At 40.1% G+C, this 19445-nt stretch overlaps 1 protein-coding gene across 2 annotated transcripts in view; it reads right to left on the bottom strand.

Annotated features, from left to right (window-relative positions):
- The window catches only part of Ralgapa2 (Ral GTPase activating protein catalytic subunit alpha 2), a 315000-nt gene that overhangs the window by 59588 nt on the left and 235967 nt on the right, over positions 1–19445 (bottom strand). The gene's annotated exons all lie outside the window — the stretch shown is intronic.

Below are 19445 nucleotides of genomic sequence, written 5' to 3'. Positions count from 1 at the left end.
GGATACAGTGCCTCAAATCTGTTATCCTAGCTATCGGAAAGACTAACATAAGTGGATCTCAGGTTGTGCACAAGTGTGTACCTAGGCAGGAAGTGAGACACTATTAAAAATAAGGAACAAACAAAACACATGGTACATTATAAATACGTTAGAAACAATAGCAAGCAAGAAAAAGCCACTTGTGTCCCTATCTTGGGGTTCATTTCACTTAACATCATCTTAACTGGTCATATGCACATAGCTTTTGACCTTTTCTGCTTGTTCCAGACATATGTTACTCCCTCACGGTATAACCCCTGTTTTCACTGTATTTGATGCCAGTGCCCTGCATCTTGTATATACACTTCTCTAATTTGGGGAGGGGAAGGGATATAACAAAATGCTTAAATAGGGATACAGGTTGACCCATTCTAATAATGAGATGCACAAGACACTATGTTGAAAAACGAACTTTACAGTTCAGGCGGCGGGGGAGTGGGGGGGGGGAATGTGTAGTTGTGGAGGTGGGAGGGAAGGGATGGTAGGGGAAGAACAAAGGAGGAGGCAACAATGCTTGATAAGAAATGTCCTCATTGCCTTGCACATGTAACTGTACAGTATTTTTACAATAAAAAATAAGGAGCAAAAATTAGTGGTGTTGCTCATCCGTAAAAGTGCTTGCTTAGACAGGGTAAAGCACTGAGTTCACCCCTAAGTACTACCTTTTCTTCCTCCCTCTAAAAAGTTAGATGCACCCTTGAATTTGTACCTGTGGATAATATAGAAAAAAAACTTGGCTTTTAAAATGAACCCCAAATGAAATATTATAGAGATGTTGTCTACATTTTCCACCCTACTCACTGAAATCTTTTGGGGTGGCAACAAATGTTTTAAAATTCTGTATTATTCTCCCAGGTTGAAGTTCCTTTATAAACTCACTCATCAAGTTCTGATGGCAACTATGAAACAGTGACTGACTATGAAACAGTGATTAGGTTCATAATTAGAAACTGTCTACTCATTTTATGGTAATTCTTGACTCTGAAATGTTTAAATAAAATGTTCAATAAGGGCTTATTTATAAAAGAGCAAATATTTTGATAACTAATTCAAAGGCAGGCTTGATTATATAAGTGCAAATAATTAGTGCCTTAGTATATACAAATCTGATTAAATTTAGATATCTATTTGAACAAATGACTCAAAATTTAGTAGACATTGCTTTAAAAAGAAGACCCCATGAATCTATTTTATAGCTTAAAAATGGCCACTTTAATGTAAATTTATAATTAAATTCATGTTGTAAATTTGTAATTAAATTCATGTTGGTAGAATTGGTTATTTCAGTGGACTCCTTAGTAGACAAGGTGAGACAATGTGATATTATTCCTCAAAATAATCAGCCTTCTATTATAACTTAAAATATTGTAATATGAAGAGCTTGAAATGTTCCACATCTGATACTTCATGAAACAGTACATTCTCTAGAAATTTTAAAAAAGAAATTTAACTTCAAATAAACAGTTTCAGTTGTTCTACTAAAATAGTGCCTTCTGACTGATTTTCTAATAGCTTATAAAAATCAATTTGATTCTTTCAAAGTGAAGAAGAAATTAAAAGTTAAGATTTAAAAAATTCCCCCTCATTGAAGGGAAAGTTAATGGAAATGTAAAATAACTTCAACTCAATAGTTCTATAGTCTCTCAATAACTGTAACACATTTTATACAGCAACCTAGAAACTATCCTTCTGGAGCGTAGCAACTCAAGACTTTTTAGCCGGAGGGGTTAAAAGTGTGGGTGTGGAAGTCAGCTTTTGTTTGAAAAATTAGCAATGCTATGAGTCATCCTGCATTAGCAGCATAAGAGTTTTGCATCTTGTACGAATCCAGACACCATATGCCATGCGAAGGCCTATTACTTTATTCGGTGCCACCGCTGACAGGCAGCCACGTGGGTATCCCCAGCGGAAGGGCTGTCTCCTCCAGGCTGTGAGGACAGGAACCCAGTGAGCTGAACACATCCGACATTGTACCAAGCAGCAGGAACAGCTGGTAAGCTAGGGAGCAGCAACGGCCAGCAAGGAGCTCGGATGCTAATGAGCCTGGCGACAATGCTGGCCTTCGGAGGGGCCAGGGCAATGTTGTGCGTTCCCACAACAGCCCCCAGAGTAGAATCTGCTCGTTCATGCCTTCAGTCTCATTAAAAGAGATACGGGTATTTTGTAGTTTATCAAAATCTGCTGTAAATCACAACTTATAAATCTTCTTAGCAGAGCCAGCAAGCTTAAAGAAGTTGAACAGGACCCTAGAGTAGAAGTCCACAGAAAGTGCCTGGGTCCTGCGGAGGGGCAGGGATTTACAGGGCAATGGGGCATAGTGGAAAGGGAGCTATGGAGCAGCTGTTACTGGGTTCAGATCCCAGTTATCACTCACATAACTGTGTGGCCTTAGGCAAGTTATTTAACCTCTCTGAACTTCTGTTCTGACTCTATTTTTCAAATATAAAAAATATATATGACATAATAGATTTTATTAGAAGACACTGAATTGCATAGGCATATGTACTCAGTACAGTTTCACCTTCTTCCCAGGATTGCTGTAAGAACCTCATAATTGAATACACAGGTGAAGAAGGCCTTAGTGTCTGGGACGGACCAGGTATTAGTAGAGATCAGTAAACGTATGTCTTTCTACAGGACCAATATATAGAGCTGAGATGCTTAAACTCCTGGCCTTATTTTCCTCCCACAACAGAAGGCAGCAGCACATCTCAAGATCAAGGGGTCTAAATATGGAGGTGGGGGACTGGGGATGTAGAAGTGGTAGTGGGCTCTGCTCTGGGAGTCCCCGGTGAGATTCCTAGTGATGAGCTGAGTTTGGGCTCCTAGCAATACCTGGGGTTCCCAGACTTCTAAGTTCCTTGCTAATTCCAGGTTCACTGAAGGCTCTGTTCTACTGAAAGGCATTCTGTTTCTCTGGATACTCCTTTAGCCCCCATGAATCCTGCTTACTCCTCCTTGGAACTGGGTGTCTTGGAACTTGGGCTGAATTCTCTCCATCAACCACCAGGAACCCAGATGCAATGCTCATTGCCTTAATGCATCTGTCATCCACCAAGGGTCCCTAGAGGACAAGCCCCATTCCTTCTGTCTATTCACCCTTGGACATAGCAAAGACCTGGCAGACAGGAAATGGCCAATGGATGTTTTGTTGAATGAAAACTAAGGAAAAATTTGCTTTTGGACTGGTCATTTTCAGAATTGGTGTCTGAGAGTATGAATGGGATGATTAGAATCTGTTTGATCACTTGTTTTTTTTTGGTCAGTATTTTTTTTCAAGCTCTAAGGAAGGTGTTTTACTGAATGATCATCTCTTGTAGCAAGCACACCTTGTACATTTATGTGCTAGGGCTATGTGTGTAGAAATAGGAGAGGGAATTGTATGGTTCTTGATTCCTAGGAGTCTTTGTGCTAAGCTAAGCTCAACTGAGAGCATCTCCAAAGGTGACATCTCTACTTTATGAAAAGCAGAAAAGCCTGGGGAGTGTGGATTAGTGGCGGCAAGATGAGATGACCTGCCACAGAGCTTAAAAGGCTGTGGAGATTGAAACAGAAAGTTTTATCAGGAGTGCTGGGCTTGGGTTTGAAGAAGTATGCCTGGTGTGATGGTACATTGCTATAGTCCCAGCTCTGGGAGATGATGTGAGGAGAACTCTGACTGGGCCCAGAAATTTGAGGGCAGCATGGGCAACATAGCAAGAGAGAGAGGGGGCAGGGGAGACAGGGAGAGAGAAGAGGGAGAAGTACAAGGTTAAGCATCATAAGGGCCTTCTTGTAAAACTGGGTAAGCTTTTGAATTCAGGCATGTTTTAATTTGGAAGACTGGGTTTTCAGAAAGGCGAAGACCTCTATGCCAGGTAGGCAGCTGCCAAACTCTTATGAGCAGGCGTTTTGCAGCTATATTTCTGACTGTTGTCTGCTGCTTGCAATAGTAGCCAAAGCTGACCTTGGTTTGTATTTGTTGTTTCTTTTATATTGATTTTCTTTAGATCCAGCCCTTAACTTATTGTATCCTAAATCATACAGACAAAATCAGAATAATTAGAAAAGGAAGTGAGGACTGCAAAGCTAGTAAAGAAATGCAAGGGCCAGCTGTAGTAGTACATGTGTGTAATCTCAGCTATGATTGAGGTGAAGATAAGAGGATTATGAATTGAGGCCAGCTCAGCAAAGTTAGAAAGATCTTATCTCAAAATCCAAATAAAAAGCAAAGGACTGAATTTGTAGCACAAGTTGTACAGGGCTTGCCAAGCAAGTGTAAGGGCCTCGGTTCAAACCCAAGCATTGCAAAAAAAAAAAAAAAAAGAAAGAAAGGAAGGAAGGAAGGAAGGAAGAAAGAAAAGAAAAAAAAATAAGAGACATTCCAACTGCCCATCATTCTTTCAGGGGCATGTTCATGCCTAAGCTAAGTAGTAGAACTCCTGAAGTATTCTAGCAGTCCTGGGAGAGCCAGGTTTTCATCCCTGAGCCTCTTTTGTAGGCTCAGTTATTCAAAGACTGGAGTGACAATCAATGCTGACCCATCTTATAATGTACTAGGGTACAGATGTCAGAGCCAGAGCGCTGTTCAGTCATTGGGATTTAAAGGATTCAAAAGGCAAAAATGCTTTAATGTTCACAAAACTCCTAGGGTAGAAACAATTGTCACACAAGACTCAAAAGTATAATGCAACTGTCCAAGACACAGTGGTGGTCAGAAGCAGCACAAAAAGAGAACTGACATATATGTGCCTGCAATTCATACATGTACATATGCACATGCATGCATAGTGAACCTACACACATATACACACTTACTTCTAGGTAGAGTCCCTCTCCCTGAATCAAGTTTCAGAGGGATAATAATCCACAGCAGAGCAGCAGAGATGAGCAAAGCTACACATCACAAATGGAATGTGTCCCTAGGAAGGGTGCTATAAATCTGAGCCACAAAGCTGCTGCCTCCACGGTCCGTGTAATGTCACCTAAGCGCTCTGCCTCGCATGACTTGCTGCAGGCTGCCGAAGATTAGAGCCATCGATCGCTCCCTGCAGAAAGGTCTTGCTGTGCAAAAGGAAGGAAAGCACTGGAGACAGACAGCTTGAGTATCGACCTGCTCCAGCGGGGGGCTATGCTTCCAAATGAGGGTCAGCACTCCTTCACACCACCTATGAGGGTTACTGTAATGTGCATTGGGACACTACAGAGATGGGTGAGCAGGGCCAAATGCTGGAGTTCTGCTGACTGATCCTTCCTGTAAGCTGGTTATAGACCTCACAGAGAAACCCAAGTGTCTTGTGAAACATCTAGCTTTTTAAAAACACATGACAACAGTAGCCGAGGATGGACAGTCTACATTCATCCAAGGCAGGACTGCCACAGAGAACTGCCAGAGGCCATGTCAAAGAACTGTCAAAGCAATATGGATACATCTTCAATAATGTCCCTCTAGTATCTGAGAGCTTCACCAAAACCAGAAGGCAGGCTATCATTATAAAAGGCAAAAACCATTTCCCCACTGAAAGATGGCCCCTAACCCCATTTAAAGCTGAAAATTTAAAAATTGTCACAAACGACCTTCTCCTGGAGGAAATTGCTATGATGCAATTTAAGTGGTTTTCAAAAGATTTCGTGCACACAAACTCCCATGGGCATAAAAACATAAGCTCATCTAAAAAATAAAATAAAATTATGAAGTCCATCAAAACTCATGATTCTTGAAGGCTCTATAAAATTTAATAAAGGATTAATGACAGCAGATTGAAGTGGAAAATAAGGAACCCAAAGTAATCAAGCTAAGACAGAAAGCCCCCTTTAAATGCATGTTTCTGTGGACATAGAAGCAGACTGAATTCTACTGCTTTTGTGATTAAATTCTTTTGGGTTAAGCCATTATTTAAAACAAGTTATCTACTTGCAGTACCTTACCCACCTATGTATATTGTAAAAGACAAGTTGTGGTGTAATTGAATAAATTACACTAGAGTTTACTTCCTTGTTAGCAGAGATTCCTTAACTGTTTACATTTTAAAATTTCTATCCAACTAACACACAGTGAGTTCTTATGCCAGATGATGAAACAGAGAGAGGACATAGTCTTTGTCCTCAAGGAGCTTACCAGCTCAATCTCCAGGGAAACAAGTAAGTCCTAACCAGAGTGGCCAGCCTGGTATCAATGCCCTTCTCCTTCCCTTCCTGGGCAGGTTGCTATTCTCCTCAACAAATCCTCTCTCCTACCTTGGATCTAGGCTGGTTTTGCAACTTGTCTTGGCTAAGTTTTAGGTCATCAGAGACTAAAAAACTCAGTCCTTCCAACTGGGTCTCTTGAAGGTTTAAATAGCCAATTAAGAAGTTAGACTGATGAGAAGACCCCATCTAGCCACATACACAGGCTGTGGGGTGAAGGATGCCTGGCCAGCTCTCAGCTGCTCTAGCTATGCCTGCACAGATACTAACTATGAGAGATGCTTGGGGAAGAACCACCTGTGGAACCCAGGTGGTTTGTAGTCTCTAGTATGAGATGGCAATACTGGACTGCCACTCATGTTTGTACCATCACCCAAATTAGGAAGGTTAAGCTTTATTGAGATTTAACACATAACATGACGTTAGCACTTCATGCTAAGTCATCTCTCAGACTGTTCTGTGTCAGACTGAGTATATGAATCATCACGGCTGGGAGAGGGAGAAAACAGGGAGAAAGGGGCACTCTTACACCTTTAGAATAATGTGATGTATCAGAATTTAACAATAGTCTCATATTGAAATTTTAATTTTTGTGGGGAGTGTGTGTGAGGGGCTGCTACCGGGGCTTGAACTCAAAGCCTCATGCTCTCACTTGGCTTTTTCTGCTTAAAGCTGGTTGTCTATCACTTAAGCCACACTGTAATGTCTGGCTTTTTGAGGGTCTTTCAAATTTTATCTGCCTGGAATGACTTTGAACCCTTAATAGTCCCTCAGATTTATCTACTTGGGCTGGCTTTGAACAGCAATCCTCAGATTTCAGCCATCTGAATAGCTAGAATTATAGGTGTAAGGCACCAGCACTTTGATTGAAATTTAAAATTTTATCATCTTATAAGTGCCATCATCTTTGTAATCCACTGTCCTGAGCATGGCATGATAATGAAAAATCTGGTCTATCACATGAAGATTTGCCCTTTATCTCATAGGGAATTTCTTACAAAATCTGATCAGCATAAAAGATGAATCATTTTTCCTTTTCTTTATTGAAAGACAAATGTTCTGAAGTTGGTGACCTTTTCTGTTATGGCAAGTGGATGGCTTCATTTACTCATTCAACAAGTGTTTATTGAACTAATATTTACTCTGTGGCAGGTGCTATGGTTGTTTCTAGCAGCCTAGAAAACAGCACAGTCTATCTCTATCCTACACCATATCTGATTGATGCCTCCGTCATACCCTTTCACTAAATATTTTTACTATTGCTCATGGAGGCAAAAGTGAGAAAAAAATCAGACAAAAATCTCTACCCTCACACAATGAGCACAACACTGAGAAAATTAGTAAGTGCTTTATACAGTTAATTAGAGGGTGACAGGACTGCAGAGAAAAATAAAGAACATGGCAAGGCCAGAGGAGGTGTTGGGAAATGTGCGTGCAGTTGTGTGTAAGCTTTGCAGAGATGCCAGGGAGAGCTCTGTGGGCTGAGGAATGAGCCAGGAAGCATCTGGGGAGTGGCAATGAAGGCAGAGGAGGCAGTGTATACAGGCTTCCCTGAAGAACTCTATTCTAGACCTTGCTGAGCATGAGCTGGGCAGTATCCTACCCAACTCACATGTGACAGGTAGGGCCAGACTGCATGGAGGTTGGGGAGAGAGGGGACCAACTTAGAGGTCCTGGTCAGCTGTATGCCCTTAGCTGCTCCCTAAAGGGAAGGAAATATTTTGACAGTGAGTGAGAGTAACTGCCATTTGAAAGAAACATGCCACAGTGAGAAAACCTTGAGTAGAAATAATAGAAAATTTTGTCTTCATCATAGGAATTTACTGTTGAGGGTGGCATATATTCTCAGAAAGCTCTCATGTCTGTACCACCAAAAGCCATGGACAAAATTTTGTAAGCTATTTTCACCCCCACTAAATAGTTTAGTGTATCTTTTAATCTGTTTGTTTTAAAAAAAATAACAGTGTAGGTCTAGGGTATGGTTCAGTGTTAGAATAACTGCTTAACCTATGAGAAGCACTCGATTCTATCCCCAGCAACACACACACACACACACACACACACACACACACACACACACACACACACACACACACACACACACACACACACACACACACACACACACACACACACACACACACACACACACACACACACACCAGTGTGACAACTGACCTACTGATCTGACATTAAAGAAGATGAAAATCTCCAGCAAAATGTCAACTAGAATCTTCGCGGACCCAGAGGCTAAAAATGTACACCGAGTATGAACTATCACAATATGGTACGCCAAGACAACAATCTGCCCCAGCCTGGCTCCGTATTTTTGTAAAGTTTTATTTTCAACTAAGAAACCAAGAATTAAATAACCCAGCTTAGAATCCCTTGAAATCACTAAACCACAAAACTACTAAAGGAAGGTTATAAAAATGATGTGGTATATTTAATCTAATTGCACTCACAAAATACTATTAATACCTTATAAAGAGCAAAACAATTTTGTTATCAAATATAAAATACTTCAAATTATTAGTTATTTCCTCCTTAATGACATCATGAACTAGCATAGTAGAGCCTGTTTAATGCTTTAAAATAAGTCAATATATATAGGTCTGAATGGCATGTTTGAAAGTCTTTTTGACTTAGAATGGAAGATGTAATAAGACTTTGGAGGCAGGCAGTGGATTTGAGGCAGTATCTCGCCTGCTGACAAGAACTATGGCTATCTGATTTCCACTCCTTCCTCTGGAATAAAACGAAGAGCAGCAACCTCCAGTCCATAATACCATGCTATGGGCCCAGAGCTTACTCATTGATAATAGCACTGGAGCACTTTGAAACAGGTTACTGATTTATACAATCAGTTGTACTTAATGTATGAATAACTTTTTATAAAACAAATAAGCAAAGTTCACAGAGTCATAAAATTTCCATCCTTATTGATTTATATACAGCATACAGATGAAGAGACTAATCAGAGACAGTAACTATGTCAGCAATTTGAAAGTGCAGCTAGAAACCATGGTTCTCTGTAGTAGCCTGTGTTTGGATGACCTGACATTTGACTACTGGACGCCTTTCATTCAACACAAGCTGCCTCTCACCCTGTCTCTTGGTGACAATCACTGTTAGGATAGGAAGCCCCTGTTGCACTCTACGGAATATGCCATAGCCACACGCATGTGGGCTGACGGAGGAACAAAGACAGGACTTCCCTGAGTTCCCATGGTACATGGCACCCATTGTAGAGCCTATGACCCAAGATAGAGAATAAGCAAGAAGCCAGGCCCTCCTCTACACTCTGGCATCCATTCATTCATTTGTTCATTCCTCAGTATTCTTATGGTGAACATCCTCTGCCAAGTCTATCACTGGCCTTTAGGTGAGGGTGATACAACAAAAAACAAAAATAGTAGCTGGGCGCCGGTGGCTCACGCCTGTAATCCTAGCTACTCAGGAGGCTGAGATCTGAGGATTGCAGTTCAAAGCCAGCCTGGGCAGGAAAGTCCGTGAAACTCTTATCTCCAATAAACCACCAGAAAACCAGAAGTGGTGCTGTAGCTCAAGTGGTAGAGCGCTAGCCTTGAACTGAAGAGCTGAGGGACAGAGCTCAGGCCCAGAGTTCAAGTGCCACAACTGACAAAAAACAAACAAACAAACAAACAAAAAACCAGTTTACCCTTTGACAGTTTATACACTTATGATACAAAGAGGCACTGACGGAACTAAATAAAAAATGCGGTGACTGCTCAAGGGAGTGAGTGCTGTTTTAGAAAACTTTCTCATAAGTGACCTTGAAACCTGAGCCTAGCATGTCTTTGGTTCCTTTTTTTTCTTTTCCTTTTTGTGCTGGTTTGGATTTAACTGGGGGCCTAGGTGCTATCCCTGAGCCCCTTTGATCTACCACTTGAGACAAAGCTCTACTTCTGGCTTTTGTGGTTAATTGAAAATAAGAGTCTCATGGACTTTCCTGATTGGGCTGACTCTGAACCAGGATCCTCAGATCTCAGCCTCCTGAGTAGCTAGGATTTACAGGTGTGAGCCACCAGTGCCTGGTCTGTGGGTCATTATTAAGATTATGGGCTTTATACTTGTTCCAAACCAAAGAACTAGTTATTAATCTAAAATTGACACTTCAAAGTGTCTGAGACTGGCTCTATATCAGACCTCCAATGTAGGTACTACAACAAAAGAATATCTTAAAGATTATCTGGTATCAGGTGCCTGTAGGAAAATTACTGTTGTACCAGGGAAGAGAGTATCCTGAATTCTTCCCTGAGAGAACTCTTGTCAATGAGAATCAAGACTTGATTGATCACAGAGGGGCTGAGGTATATAGCTCAGGCGTAGAGTGCTTGCTCAGCATAGGCTTGGCTTGAGTTTGATTTCCCTGAATGAAAAAACAAAAACAAACTTTCCCAAAAACGGCCCAGTGCTGCATAATGTGAGATGCAAAGAAAGGTCGAATATTCCTTCGTGTTTATTTTCAAATAGATAAAAGTTTCCTACCTGAGTCATAAGTGACATTTTCAGTTAAATACTTGATCGACATGGAGATTCAATTTATGCACATATAAAGGTGCTAGTTTGCACAGTCTCAGTCAGCTCTGGAACTCCAGAACAGAACTGACTATATGGCCAAAATCCTGGGGCAAATTAATCCAGATAAAAATAGTGATTGGGAAGTACAGGAAACTTCTGCACAAAGTATGTACATTTGACAAGACTATACAATATAATTACAGAGATAATCTATTTTTTGTCATTCTGATAATTTAAAATCTTTTTTTCCTGATAGTCTTCTAATATAATATATGTATAAGTTATACATGCAGAGAATATTGATTCTGTTTGAGCCATAATTTACATTTTCCTAAATAAATGAATAGATAATTCTAAGACACTTGGAAGAGGCTCTTCTGTGAAGGAGTTAAAAATCTTACAAAAATACTCCTTAAATTTAAAGCTAATTTAACATTTTCCAGGATATTCATATTAACATCAGTTTCTTTGCTGTACAAATTGAATTCTACCAATTTCAATTCATTTAATTCTAAAATGTGTGAAAATACACATCCTATTTATTTCCTTGTAGCCAAGCTGAACTCTTAGCAGGAAAATGTAATTTGATGGCAGTTTCCATCTTCTTCAGGGAGAAAGTTACATGGTACTTGGGTGTAAAAGGTTGAACATAGTGGTAAGTAGCTGCAGCTCTCCCCATCGGCTCTCTGCCTCCTTTAAATTCCACTGAGGATGGCAGTTTGGATGGAGACCCCAAAATCTATTCTGTCCATCTGTTTTATTATTCTTGGAACAACTGTCAAAAGTTGCCCAGGGATCAAGTTGCAAACATACTAATTTGCCTTTGAAAAGTAGGCCCTGGGGGAATTCTGGAACTCTGCTTATAAATTCAGAATCCCATCAACCAGCTAGCCTGCCTTACCCTTTGTGGAGGTATGAGACTTTGCACTTCCAGGCATACATCTGCCTCAAGGCTGGGATGCACTGATGTACTTACATCCCACTTCATAGGCAAATGAAGGGAGAACCACAGGGACTTGGCATCTTAAGGGCTGGCTTGCTCCCTGACAAGCAGACTCCTAGTTTTTAGGAGGCAATCCCTTCATTAATTGTGGGTGGATGAAAGACCAAAGCTTTGTACTAAAGAGTTTAAAGGCATGAACACAACAGAGGGACACACAATGTGTACTCTTTTATATCCCAGGAAGATAGAAGACTGAAGTGAAGCATCAGAAGAAATAAGCTAAAAAAAAGATAAAAACCAGAAGCCACTGAAAATTGTACCTTTTGTTTTTGTGATTCGAATGAAACAATTACAAAAAGCGCATTGTAACATATAGAATAGCAGATGTGGGTTTGATGGAAATAAAGAGGATTGTACACTGAGAGGGCTATGTAAAAATATCGTAGCATTTTAAGAGCATGCTATTCTACTGGAAACTAACAAAGATGCTCATTTCTCAAGATGACTATGTTCAAGGCACATGCAAAATACAACATACACGTTAAAGTGCATGTGGATTACCAGGTCAGTAGCACTCTGGACCTTGAAAATGAGGAGGAGTTGGGGGGGGGTAGGGGGGAGGCAGGCACTATCATTCCTCCCAGTGACCTGCCCTCCCCCACCCTGGTCCAAATGGTCTATATGGAGAGATTTCAAAGCCCAGGACCACAGAAACATATCTGAAACACAACACAGAAGGATGCACCATTTTAAACTGGTAAAATTCCTCAGTAGTAACTAGGAAGGATATCACCCCTTTCAAGGCTAACATGATGGCATTTGGTTGTACTCATCCACAGATTACCAAAAAAACTATTCTGCTTTGATTAAATAAATTTCCTTGTATTGCAAATTACTCTAGCAGGGAAACCTTCTGGGAGCTAGCTGAGTATGCTACCGCAGACAGAGCACAGAAGGGATCACCAGTTGGACTTGCTTGCTTTGTCCTTCTTTGGCTTTGCACAATCTCTTATTATAATAAGGCATGTATTATCCTTTTTAGAGATTTGAATAACAGAAAGTCTCACTTTCAAAATATGCTTATAATCCCAGAGTCTACTAAACGTTCTATGGATGCTGTTTATGGCATTCTGTTCCTTTCAAAGTGGGACAGATAATTAGTAAACTGAAATTTGATTAATGTTGGATTAAGAGGTTCTGATGTCTTGCTGCAATGTGTTATTTCAGTCTGTGGGCACTGGAAGAGACTGTCTGTAGAAAGCTGTTCCTTCCCATTTCCAGAATGGGAAGATGAATTTTAAAACTGACTTTATTAAAAATAGAGAATTCAATCAGTATATAACAGTGTGTAATGTCAGATTCAGGTTTTTTTCTTTCTTTCTTTTTTTACTTGCTGTTTTTTTATTTGCTTTGTCACTCTGAAGCTGAAACCAATAAATTAACAAAGAGAAAAATAAAACAGAAATACAGGTGTTCCTTCAAAAATGCGATGGTGAGCCTTTCCTGACTAAAATGTAATTATTTGGCATGGATTTTTATCAAACAGCCTCCATTTTCTCTGAGCTCTAGTACAGAATTTTGAGAATATTAAGAACTTTTCTAGAAACAAAAGACCTGTCTGGTATCAATGATTAAGCCTGTGAAAATGCTCAGTACATATTTGAATGAAAATGTTACACTACTTTGTGCTGTTCAGTGTTAAGGTTAGGGATACCACTTTTACTTTTATCAGGTTTACAAAAGGCCAGTAATGGTCAGACTTTAGACTTTAATCTATTGGTGGCCAAAATGAATCTACATTTTTTCCTTGTCTCTGTTTTGAAATTCATAATCTTGTCTACTACTGAAGAGTGTGGAAGAATCAGGAATATTGGCTCCCTTTGAAGCTGTGTCATTCCCGAAGTAACCATCTAAATGCTAAAGAAATATTGTCATTTATGGAATGACCTTTTGTTCTTTGAATATAACATTAATAAATGTTAAATGCCTAGAAATCCTAGCTGCACTATGAAAAAGGTAAGTAGGGTAAGCAAATATCTTTTTGCATGCTTTTGACATGACGACCATTTCCTCTTTTCTAACAGCTTTCTAATAGCAAAATGTATTTGGGAACAACAGTGGAATTTGTGTCATCATGACCAAATGATTACGGTGCAAACCCGAGATTCTTCTGGGGCCCAGCAGGCTTCTGGTCCCTATGGAAACGAAACCTCTGATATTGTCCTCCACTCAGCTGGAGAACCAGCGCCAGGAGGCTTTTGTGCTCGGTGAGATTTCTTCCACAACCTTCCCTCAACAGACCCTAGTGCTTCCTCCCAACTCCTTTCTAATTGAGATGCAAATTAATCTCTCTGGCTGATTACACTTCCCTTAAAGCGACTGACAAATGCAGCTGTAACCAGAGTTTGTGGACTTTCCAACAAGTGACTTCAGCTGTCAGTATTTGCATTCAAAGCCTAGGCCAGCCCCTCCAGGTCTCAGAGCTCAGTGAGCTTCCTTTGGGCTGTGCAGGCGTTTTATTTATGAGTATAAAATTTACATACAATTAAGAGTTTAGTAAAGATCTCCCAATCTCTGATCTTGCTAGCTATGTCCTTTACCAAGTAGAAACTCTGTAGTTTAATGCAGTCCCATTTATTCAACCTTTCTTTGATTTGTTGTATTTCTGCACCTTTCCTTAGAAGTTTCAACCTGTACCAAGGAGGCTTAGTGTTTCCCCTACCCCTTCCTGTAATTTTCAGGGTATCTGATCTTATATTGAGGTCTTTGAACCATTTGGAATTGATTCTAGTGCAAGGTGATATATAAGGATCTAACTTCAGTTTTCTACATATGTATAGCCAATTCTGTTGAAGAAGAGGCTGTCTTTCTTCCATCCTGTGTTTTTGGTCAAAGATTAGGTAGCCATAGATCTGTGGATTCATTTCTGGGTTTCCAATTCTATTCCATTGGTTCTCAGGCCTGATCATGTGCTAGTACCAAGCTCTTTTTATAACTATGGCTTTACGGACAAGGGCCTTATCTACAATAAACTTAGAGCTCAAAAAGTTAAACCCCCATAAACAAATCCTCAAAGAAACAATAACCCCATTAATAAACTGGCTAAAGACTTAAAGAGAGACCTCTCTGAAGAAACAAGAATGGCCAATAGGCACATAATGAAATGTTCAATATCTCTGGCCCTAAAAAAATGCAAATCAAAACAATATTGAGATTCTACCTCACCCCAGTTAAAATGGTCATTATCAAGAAAACTAATGATAACAGATGCTGGTGGGAATGTGGCCAAAAGGGAATGCTACTACACTGTTGGTGGGACTGTATACTTGTTCAGCCACTCTGGAAAGCAGTATGGAGTTTCCTCAAAAGACTAAACATAGAACTCCCATATGACCTAACAACCCCACTCCTGGGCATTTGCCCAATAGACCACAAACAAGGCCACACTAAAGACTAAAGCTACTAGCACAACCATGTTCATTGTAGCATTATTTACCACAGCTAAGATATGGAACCAGCCCAGACGCCCCTCAGTAGATGACTAGATCAAGCAAGTGGTATAAATACACAATGGAATTGTATCCTTCCTTTACAAAGAATGATGTGGCCCCATTTGTAAGGAAATGGAAAAACTTGGAAAAAATTATATAAGCAAAGCAAGCCAGACCCAAAGAACAATAGGTTGCAAGATTTCCCTCATTTGTAATAACTAGAATATGTCCAGGATATTCTTAGCAGAGGATCACAATAGATCAATAGTTATGTGCATATAACGATATAAAATGATGCTTATAGAAATGGAAACAAGAAGAGTTCAGAACATCAGAAATTTGAGCTTTTTTGGATACTTCTTTTTGATCTTGGACTACAGAGTTACTTCTCTCCAAGAAGGCCATAGCTCTAGTGGCAACACTACATTTCCTTTCTTATAAGTTTTGACTTTAAAAATATTTGAATTTGGCCGGGCATTGGTGGCTCACACCTGTAATCCTAGCTACTCAGGAGGCTGAGATCTGAGGATCACGATTCAAAGCCAGCCTGGGCAGGAAACTCCATGAGACTCTTATTTCCAATAAACCACTCAGAAAACCAGAAGTGGTGCTGTGGCTCAAGTGGTAGAGTGCTCACCTTGAGCTGAAGAGCTGAGGGATAGTGCCCAGGCCAAGAGTTCAAGCCCCATGACTGAGAAAAAATAAAATAAAATAAACATAAAATAAAATTAAAAAATATTTGAATTCGATCTCTTCTCCAATCTAACAAACACAGTTAAGAAAATGAGACTAGTGAACAGATTTTTTTTTAAGAAAACAGGATTACTGAACAGACTTCAAGGTTATCAAGATTAGTCAGCATTCTAATTTACAGTATTTTTACATTGATGCCCTTCAGTAACTTCTTGGTGCAGTGATATTATTTACTTATTAAAATTTTGAGGGAAAGCCTGGAGCAGGTGGTTTCCACCTATAATCCTAGCTACTCAAGAGGCTGAGATCAGAGGATTGCTGTTTAAAGCAAACCAGGACAGGAAGGTCCATGAGACTATGTTCAATTAACTACCAAAAAAACCCAGAAGTAGAGCTGTGGTCAAGGGTTAGACTGCTAGCCTTAAGCAAAAGAAGCTAGGGACAGTGCCTGGCCTTGAGTTTGTCAAGCCCCAGGACTGGCACACACAAAAAATTTTTTTTTTTTGGTGAAGTTTTTGAACTTCTTAGGGATTGGATCCAGCTTTAGGCCTGGTTGGGCACTGTCTCTCACAGTGAATTATGCCCATAAAGTACCCATTCAATTAAAAGAAAATCTCACATGCAATCAAAATTTTTGGAAGAAGTTACCTATAATGTGGAGAATTTAAGTTTCCAAAACTTGTTTTTGTCTTGCAATTCAAGACCTCAACTGTGTAACTGGGAGGCCAGTATTGGCGTAAGAGAGGCCTGTCTGTGAAGGAGACAGTCCTTAGGTGAGACAGCTGGGGGAGGCTGAGTGCATATGCCACAAGGAAGAACTGAAGGTGACAGAGTGACCCACAGGAGAATGTAGGGAAAAGTCACAAGAGAGGGACGTGACACTCCTCCCTTTCAAGGCCTGCAGGAAGAGAAGGCGTCCCACTGAAGATGGAACTAAGAGAATGGTAAGAGAAGAAAGCTGAGGCTCTTCTGGTTATTTCCCTAGGCACAGATAGCATCAGCTTGCTTTCTCCATAGATTCTTACAGTAACTTTTATTGAAGGACTGTATCTTGTCTCACAGAGATAAGTCAGTTACTTATCTCTGGAAAATTCCCTGTTGCAAATTTCACTGCACCATCCAGAACTTCCTTTGGGACTCATTTCTTGGGTGGTTTTGACTGTATAAGTGAAGGAAGAACAGTCCTGTAACCTTTATTTTAATACCTGTAAGGGCAAAAAGTATTTCCTAAGACCTGATTTCACAGTGGAAGGTTCCTGTTTTTCCAATATTAGTTTAGAACTCAGTCACTTGTAGGCACCAGACTGGCAATATGATGATACCACCTGCAGCTTAACCTGGGCTCTCAGCAAGGACAGCTCAGTGTTTCACCTGGTTGGCCCACCAGCTCTCTCAGAGGGAGACTAGCTGGCAGGATGCCATGGTGATGACACCAGCACTAGGACCTGACACTATGGCAAGGGACTATGGTGCCAGTGAACATATGTCCTGTGAGGAGGCCCAGCAGAGTGGGAGGCTGAGCAGGGTCAGATGTTCTGACTCTTGAGAAGAAATTAAATATGTAGGTTTTTAAAGATGTAAAATCTCCCTCACTTTTTCACCATGGCTGACAATTTTCAGGGTTTTTTTTTTTTGTTTGTTTTTTTGGTAATGCTGGGAGACCAAGGACAGATCAAATAAAGCCCATCTAAACTGATTTCAATATGCAGGCAGTTGGTTTTTTTTTTTTAAATCAGTTTTGAGGGTTTTTTTTGGTTTGTTTTTGTTTTTTTCGGTCGTGGGGCTTGAACTCTGGGCCTGAGCGCTGTCCCTGCGCTCTTCAGCTCAAGGCTCTTCAGCTCTACCACTTGAGCCACAGCGCCACTTCTGGTTTTCTAGTGATTTATTGGAAATCAGAGTCTCATGGACTTTTCTGCTCGGGCTGCCTTTGAACTGTGATCCTCAGATCTCAGCCTCCTGAGTAGCTAGGATTACAGGTGTGAGCCACCGGCGCCTGGCCAGTTTTGAGTTTTGAATGTTTGCCTTGACACTGAGCAAAAGCTGCTTCCTGGTTGCCTCTACCCATTGATCCCAGTTTTGCAGATTGGTATCCTATCCAAAAAGGTCTCGGGCTCCAGAAATAATTCCTTCTTGATTCAATCACTCCCACACGTCTAATTTCTCTGGATTGGCTCCAGGTTGGTTGAGATCCTTCTTCAAATCTGGCTTCCATTGTAACACACCACATATGGATGGATCCTTGTGGCTGTAGAACACAGCAATGGGGCCCTAACTTCTTCTGACCTTATGCTCCTTGTGCTGCATCTCAGAGAATGCTGGTTGTACTTGCAACTACATACATTCCCTCTTGTCTCTCATCTCAAAACTGTGGCTATCAAGCCACAACACCCTCCTACTGCACTTATATTACTAGTTATCCAAACCTAAATACATGACATCACAGTCTCCCCTTTTCAATTCCACCTTGTTTCTCTGTACATGGAAGTCTCATTTATTGAGACCACCTTATTTTCTGACTTGCCTTGAGTCAGATTAGTTACTCTTCTCATCTTTCTTAAAAGTAACAGTCTAATAATTATGTCTATACCGGTGCAAAGTTACTGATAAATTTGTTGAATGGAATAGCTGGGCAAGCTACAACACAGAAATTGCACCAGAAATACAAAGTCTGATTAGTAGTTTGTGAATTATTTCTTTATAGATCTGGCCACAATGAAGTCACCCATCTCTCAGAAGCCATAGTTCTCTCTTATGTCTGATAGATTATCTTGATAATTTATTTTAGATTTTCCACAAATTACTTATCTAACTTCTTCAAAGTTCTAAAAACTTAGTAATCTTATCAAACAGTGTGTTTGAGTCATCTTATTCTTTCGGAAGACTCATGAGCTATTTAATAATTTATTCTAACAATTTTACAAGGGATCCACACAACATTTAAAAATTTGTTGGTTAATCCAATTAAAAAACAAGGAAAATATTTTTCTGTTTCCAGTTTGGGATATATCCTTTACTCTATATGAAGACAAGCTAATAAATAAACAAACCAGTTTTCATGGTTCTGAGCTATTGCTGTATATTTGTTCTGCAAAAAGATATGGTTGTCTCTGAATTAGAACCTTTCTTGCAGAGGCTAGTTCTCTACCTCGTTCTCACCCACTGTACTCCTCTCAGCTAAAAAACCTTTTTCTCCCTTCCCATTTTCAGAAGATTTAACAGTGCCAGAAGATGGAGAACCCATGAGGATACTGTTCACAGTGCTGATCTGATAACAAATGGGCCAAGAGTTTCTTCCCTAATCACAATGACAGATTTTAAATATGCATTTATCAGAGACTACCTTCTTGTGCAGTCAAACGCTGTGGTTGTTCTTTTATGGCTCCCCCTTTTCCTCCTCAAATAAATAAATTTTATAATTAAAATATCACTTTGTTAAAAATCTTTCATTCCTTATTCGTTTTTGGAATCTGGGCCCACCCATAGGAATATGCTGTATTTCCTCTACTCTGTTTTTTGCATTGTTCTTCCCAAGTATTTGGGGGTACCATTCTACTTTTATTTTTCTCATA

The sequence above is a fragment of the Dipodomys merriami genome, unplaced genomic scaffold (genome assembly GCF_024711535.1).
Source record: "Dipodomys merriami isolate MVZ:Mamm:240054 unplaced genomic scaffold, mDipMer1.0.p SCAF_7, whole genome shotgun sequence".
NCBI classification, from domain to species: domain Eukaryota; kingdom Metazoa; phylum Chordata; class Mammalia; order Rodentia; family Heteromyidae; genus Dipodomys; species Dipodomys merriami.
The sequence above is the reverse complement of the archived record's forward strand: the minus strand, read 5'-3'. Positions and strand labels throughout refer to the sequence as shown.